A 7,122-nucleotide genomic window follows, 5' to 3' on the forward strand; every position below is an offset into this window, starting at 1 on the left:
GATACTAACTCTAAGCAGGTCCTATGCTTGGCTAAGTTTACAGGCTTCCTCCTTTTTGGAGAAAAGCTGGAGAAGCTGCTGGCGGACAATGTGGCAAAACCAAACAGTCTCTCCCTGCCCCACTAAGTGCCCACTGGAGAGCGTGTAGACCTGCCTTCAGACAGAGATGCTTCTTTCACACCTCATCCTCACAGAGGTACCAGCAAAGGTATGACAGATTCCCCAAAGGAAAATGGTGGAATAGAGGTCCAGGGCGTGACGTTGTGCAGTTTATATGGTTTTATAAAAATATAAGGCCTTGGGTACACTTACCCGGTAGTTCGGCGGCGAGCGATCGAACTTCTGGGTTCAACTTATCGCGTCTAGTCTGGACGCGATAAGTCGAACCCGGAAGTGCTCGCCGTTGACTGCGGGACTCCAGCTCGGCGAGAGGAGTACCGCGGAGTCGACGGGGGAGCCTGCCTGCCGAGTGTGGACCAAGGTAAGTTCGAACTAAGGTACGTCGAACTTCAGCTACGTTATTCAAGTAGCTGAAGTTCCGTACCTTAGTTCGAATTAGGGGGTTAGTGTAGACCTGGCCTTAGTGACTATAATGTAACTGGAATATGCTTCATGCAAAAGGTCTCTTGTAAGGTATCATTACAAAGCTTATAATCTACTGAGTGTGATCATCCCATTTGTATAAATGTATCACTCTTGTATCTAAAACTGGAAATATAAAATATAACTCTGAGGGCCTATTGTAATTATGTAAAGTGTGGGCCATTAATGATGGTTTGGAATCTTGATGACTCCCATTAACAAGGACCATTGTCTGCAGGTGGCTAGGTTTACCTGTTAGTCTTCCTGTATATGTGTGTGCTGACAAGTGGGCAATGAAGTCTTGCAGTGACATGTGATCATGTCACCTGAACTGGAATCCATCTTTAACCTGGTGCTTTTCCAGTGAGGGGGGGTGGAAACCCAGAGGGACAAAGGGTTCCCGCCTTATGCAAAAGATATATAAAGGAGTGGAAGAGAACAGAGGGAGAGGAGCCATCATGAAGACTCCCCTAGCTATCATCTGAGCTGCAACAAGAGCTGTACCAGGGGAAAGAATTGTGCCCGGGCCTGGAAGGTGTCCAGTCTGAGAAAAAACTTACTGAAGCACCTCTGAGGGTGAGATTATCTGTATTCAGTTTGATTAGGCATAGATTTGCGCATTTTATTTAATTTTGCTTGGTGACTTACTTTGTTCTGTCTGTTACTACTTGGAACCACTTAAATCCTATTTTCTGTATTTAATAAAATCACTTTTTATTTAGTAATTTACTCATAATATGTATTAATACCTGGGGGAGCAAACAGCTGTGCATATCTCTCTATCAGTGTTATAGAGGGCGAACAATTTATGAGTTTGCCCTGCATAAGCTTTATGCAGGGTAAAATGGATTTATTTGGGTTTAGACCCCATTGGGAGTTGGGCATCTGAGTGCTAAAGACAAGCACACCTCTGGGAGCTGTTTTCAGGTAGACTTGCAGCTTTGGGACACGTGATTCAGACCCTGGGTCCGTGTTGGAGCAGACAGGAGTGCAGTTTCAATCCTGACTGGAGCCTTTAGACACTTGCACAACACAAACTATTATTAATTATTATTATTATTATTATTAATGATAAAGCATCTAGGTTAACCAAGTCCTGCAGCTAAAATCGATTGACAAAGTTCTACCCGGCATTTCCACATGCAGTGAATAATGACCTTTGGGAAAAGCTTTATGGGAAAAGATTGAAAAAAAGAGAGAAAATCACTGAAGGGAATTGTTGGTCACCCAATGACTAGGAAGAGAGATGTCAGAGGCTGCATATTAGTAAGAAGCCTTGTTCTCTTTGGATCGCGCGGCTGGGAGTTTCTCCATTCAGTGAAAGCAGAGGTGAGCAATGTGTTAGTTCGGTTCCAGCTTTTAGAAGCATGAGAGTGCGTCAGCCTTTTTCATAAAGCTCCCCTTGACCTTCATGTTGTCTCTACGGGAAATTGTAAAAATGCCATTAACAAGTGAGTCTAGGGGAACAACAGGGAGATTGACATAGGTTGAAAAATTGGTTATTTTGTTAGATTTTGCAGGATCAGTACTAGACTGTGTGTCAGAAGCTGCAGACCCACTGGAGACAGGCTGCACCTGGGGTGGGAGGGACCCCTCACTGGGAGGCAGTGAGAGAGAGTGTTCTGCTCCTGCTCCTCATTTCCCCCTCTGTACTGCATGCAAAGGGACAGTGTGAGCAAGCTGAGCTGAACCTCTCGCTGTATCTCGAAGACTCAAAACCCTTCTGGCTAGATATTGCCACTCCCCAGCAATGGGGCTCCAGCCCAGCCACACGCACACAACTGGTGGGATATAAATGAAAAGGAAGATTTAAGAGGAAAAAAAGGGGGTCAAGGAGAAAGGAAGAGGCTGTGGCTCCTGCCTCCCAGGTGCCTTGCCTGATGCTCCTATTGTAGCCCGTGGCTGAGGAGTTTTTCCACCCCCTCCTGGTGGCTGTTCCTGCCTAATCAGAGCCTTTTACCAGACCCTTTCTGACAGGGGTCTGCAGCCTCTGGTTGGGCTTGATCTAGGGCCCCTCCCCCCTTGAGGATACTGCTCTGCTCCTTCACAGCAGGTTATTCCCCTGAGCTGGTCTCATCTTTTTCATGGAGCTGCTTTCCTGTCCCCAAATGGGGCTTCCTCTGGCCCCTTTGCAAGTCTGATCCACTACCGCTGACCAGGGCTTCCTTTGCACTTCCCCCCACCTGCTGCCCACCTCCTGCCTCCACTGCAGTTTTCTGTGACCCACATCTCCTCCTCCTCAACCTTCCTGCCACCTGCTGACCTCAAAAACTTCGTGATTTGAGCCAACCTCTGCCCATGTGGCTCCTGCTGCTCAGGTGAGAAGATTCCGTCTGGGTCCCCTGTCACTTTTGCCATCTCTGCCTGATGGCAACTGTTGCCTTATTGTGGTAGTTCCCCTCCCTCAATTCTGGCACTGCCCTGCCACTTAGAGCTGCCTGCTGCTTTGTGCTCCTGCTGCTTCCTCCCTTCTCTCCACAACATTTCTCTGCACCTTCAACCCCACAGCTTGCTCAATGCTGCGCTTTTGTACGTTTCCCTCAGCTGTCCTTCTCTCAGCCTCCCCGCCAGCCCATTTCCACACCCAAAATAGTAGCTTTTTATTTCAGCCAACATACAGTTTTTATTATAACCCCAGAGGCAGGAGGAAAAACTTATTACATCAGAAGGAGGGGATAAACCTGAGGTGATTCTCAGGGGGCCATGGATGTGCTTGAATCAGCCCTGCACTAACGTATATAAATCAGGAAGCAAAGCTGGTGTTCTAGCAAGAACCAGAGTTAGTGATGCTGGATTGCATCCCCTCCCAGAGGTTGTCTAAATCCCATTTTCGTCATTTAATAAAAAGCAGCAAGAGATTAGCAGCTAGTATTAAATAAAACTCCACTCTGACCCATCTCCTAAAGAAAACCCACAAACTTCTCACTGCCTTTTAATTCTTCAGCAGACAGTTGAAAATATTTTAAAGTTGCCATAAATCAAGGAGATGTTTTTAGTCTAAATAAATGAGAGTGGTGCTTTCCTGAGAACTCCCTAGGCATCCACAGTCCAGGAAATGTCCGAGATTCCTGAGGAAAGAGAAGAACTACAGTGGATGATATTCTGCAGTTTTGTAACTCCACAAATTTCTTTATTGTGAGGAAACCAATTATCAACTCAGAGTTCAATCTAAAAGTATTAATTCATTTAGGACACTTTAATGCTGGCTCCTCCAGCCTGAGACATTCTGACTTTTGAAATATATTTAACTATTCACTTGTTTATTGTTCTAATTAGTAACTGGCAAATGAATTAAAAAACATCTTAACCCTGAATCAAATCATTAACTTTGTTACCAAACCCCCCCCCCAGAAAACAAAACAACAACATCACAAATATTTTGACATTATTTTTACTCAATAATAAAATTGCAGGGGGAGTTACAAGACAGAATTAATCACCAGTTATTCTTTTATGGCTAAATTAAATTGTGATTTCCTCATGTCAGTGACCTCTCTATACAGATTTTCTTCTCCGGTCTTCAGAGAAGAGAAAGACTCTTTAGGGACACAGAGGCTAGTGCACCCTCCAGGCTTAGCATTTCCAGAGAAACTTCATCATCTGGTGAGAAAGAGTCCACCTCCCTCGAGCCCCCATGGAAATACCCAGCACGCAAACCAGTATTTGGGTTGTGTAGAGAATGGGAGGTTTTAAGATGAAATGATTTGGCAGGCATGGTGAGGAGTTTTTTAATGAGTCAATGTGATGGGAAGGAGTTATTAGTCATATCTATTACACCTGTGCCATAATTAATTAATAGAGAGACAAGGTGGGTGAGGTAATATCTTTTATTGGACCAACTTCTGTTGGTGAAAGAGACAAACTTATGAGATACACAGGGTTATTCTTCAATACTGCAAACAATAATTAGCTAATTGCTTCTCAGGCAGAAGAAAAGAACTAAGGCTAGGTCTACACTACCCGCCTGAATCAGCGGGTAGAAATCGACCTCTTGGGGATCGATTTATCGCGTCCCATTGGGACGCGACAATCGATCCCCGAATCGATGCTCTTACTCCACCAGAGGAGGTGGGAGTAAGCGCCGTCGACGGGAAGCTGCAGAGGTTGATTTTGCCGCCGTCCCTACAGCGGGGTAAGTTGGCTGCGATACGTCGAATTCAGCTACGCTATTCGCATAGCTGAATTTGTTTATCTTAAATCGACCCCCCCCTGTAGTGAAGACCTGCCCTAAGAGGCAGTAAGTGATGCTTAAGGGACACCTGGCCCTCATAAAAGAGGGAGAAAGTTCACTGTGAAGGGACGAACCACAGAGAAAAGAGGGACTCCTGTAAAGGAGTTGGGTGTGTAGGAAAGCCACAAATCTCAGAAAGTCTCCTCTGGTATTGGAGGAAGGCGACTGAAGACAGAGTCCAGAAAAGGGTAGATTTGTTGAGAAACTTTGGATGCTGGTCTGAGTTTGTGTTGCCCTGAAAGGAATTGGACTTAGATGCTTCTCAGTTGGAGGCTGAATTGTGTACAGACAGAAGACCTGCAGGAGGCTCTAGAGGCTAAGATTCCTGAAATATCCCACCCTGACACAAGGGGGTGCCCTAATGGTGTGCCATAAGTTTGCTTCTGACAGTCTTGGCTCCAGATTGTTACAGCTCTGGAATGGACAATAATCTAATGAGATGCAGGGAATTCAGGGACACCCCAAAAATCTCTGGGATCTTACATCCTGTGATGGAAATATTGGGTTTACTGGTGGGATCAAAATCTGCCTTGTGTTATACCTATCTGCCTTACTGGGAATATGTTTGGCATAAATAAAAAGAAAAACGTTTGAACAAAAGCATTAAAGCATTTTCATTCCAGGAATAAAAAGTGGATGACTCATTAGAAAAGAATGAGAGAACAAGGAGGACAGGACTAGTAGCAAGAAGTTAATGATAGTAGCATTTTCTATTTCTGCAAGCCCCCTGCCCTGTACCCCGGGACAGAGGAAAGTGTGCATTTTGAAATGAGCTGGTCAGAGCAATTCAGCCAGAAATTAAAGTAGCTATCAATCTTTTGTTAGAAATATCAGCTTCCTCTATTGAAGGATATGCTGTTTCTCCAAACAATTAGATGAGTTTCCCATCTGATTACTGACACAGCTGTGACAGAGGGTATTGCTAATAGCTTTGTTCGGTGGCCTTGTCAAATGCTCTGTGCTAAATGTGGCTCTCAGTTACATACATGCAACCTTATTGGCCTCAGTGGGTGCAAGTAGAAATCTGCCCAGTATGCCCCAGTGAAGGCTACCTTGGCTCATTTATAATTGAGGTATTGGAGTGTGCCCATACTATGATAAGTGACTCTAACATTGACAATGTGGGGACTATTGTTTTTCAGGAATATCAAATCACAAGTTTATAATTAAGGTGTTTTTTCTAGCTACCAGCTTCACAAATTTATTTTTGGCACCATCTGAAATATGGTACTCAGTTAACAATTCTGTAGAATGTGAATAAGCCTGAAGACAGTCCAACTCACATTCCTAATGTTGTATTGGGTAGCTCTGTTACAGTAAGAGTAGCTAGATCTATAGGGGCCAGATCTGTAGAGTAAAAATGGGGCCCTTTATATAGTCACTTTTCTGAGCACAACCATGCTGTAGTGCAGTGTTTGCAAGAAATGTGTAAGCAAGTTGGCATTACATACACAACAGTGACCTCTAATGGTTCAAGAAGGTATCCTGCACTTGTTTTTTCTGTTTAAAACGTCTAGAGTAATTTTTAGGTGTATTATCAATAACATGAATGTGTGTAGCAGTCTGTCTTTAACTAGCAGTCTGTCAAATAATAGTATTTAACAACTTAAAGTAGAATACAACCCTGGGAATAATCCCTGCAGACCAGCAAGATCCAGACATAAGTGCAAGCTGTCTGAAAACTTCTATAGGAAAGAGCTGAACTTATGGTCTTAAAGATGCAGGCTCTATTTTCACTATAGATTCACTGATTCCAAGGTCAGAGGGAACCACTGTGATCATTTATTGTGACATCCTCTATAAAACAGTCTATAGACCTCCCGAAAATTATTTCTGTTGAGCTAGAATCTATCTTTTTAGGTGAAACTAATATACCACAAGCAGTTTATATTCTTGCAATTCATCTGTTTTGGAGAAAGTTGGCTAGAATCTCCCCCTTTCCTCCCCCCATCTTTGTTGGTTGGTTTAAACACTTAATGAAATCAGCTAATCCAAGAAGAGGAGTAAGGACAAACCATTACATCCTTTTTTCCTATCTCTTTGGGAATCTCTGGTATTCCAAGGCCATATAGAGTGAGAAGGCTAATGTAACAGGGTAGCTCATCCTCGTAAGACTGATAGGACCTGGGGTCAGTCCACCTCTGTTCTAAGATTTTTGGAGGTCTTATGGATGCAAGGACTTAGGAAACAGGAGCTATTGGTGAAGGGATGCAGTTCCAGGAATAAGTTTTATTTTGGGATAAACTCAGGCTCTGCTCCTGGCCTGGTCCCAGCGCTCTGCAGCCATTATCAAAAATTACACTACAATT

The sequence above is a fragment of the Chrysemys picta genome, chromosome 2 (genome assembly GCF_011386835.1).
Source record: "Chrysemys picta bellii isolate R12L10 chromosome 2, ASM1138683v2, whole genome shotgun sequence".
Lineage (NCBI taxonomy): Eukaryota > Metazoa > Chordata > Testudines > Emydidae > Chrysemys > Chrysemys picta.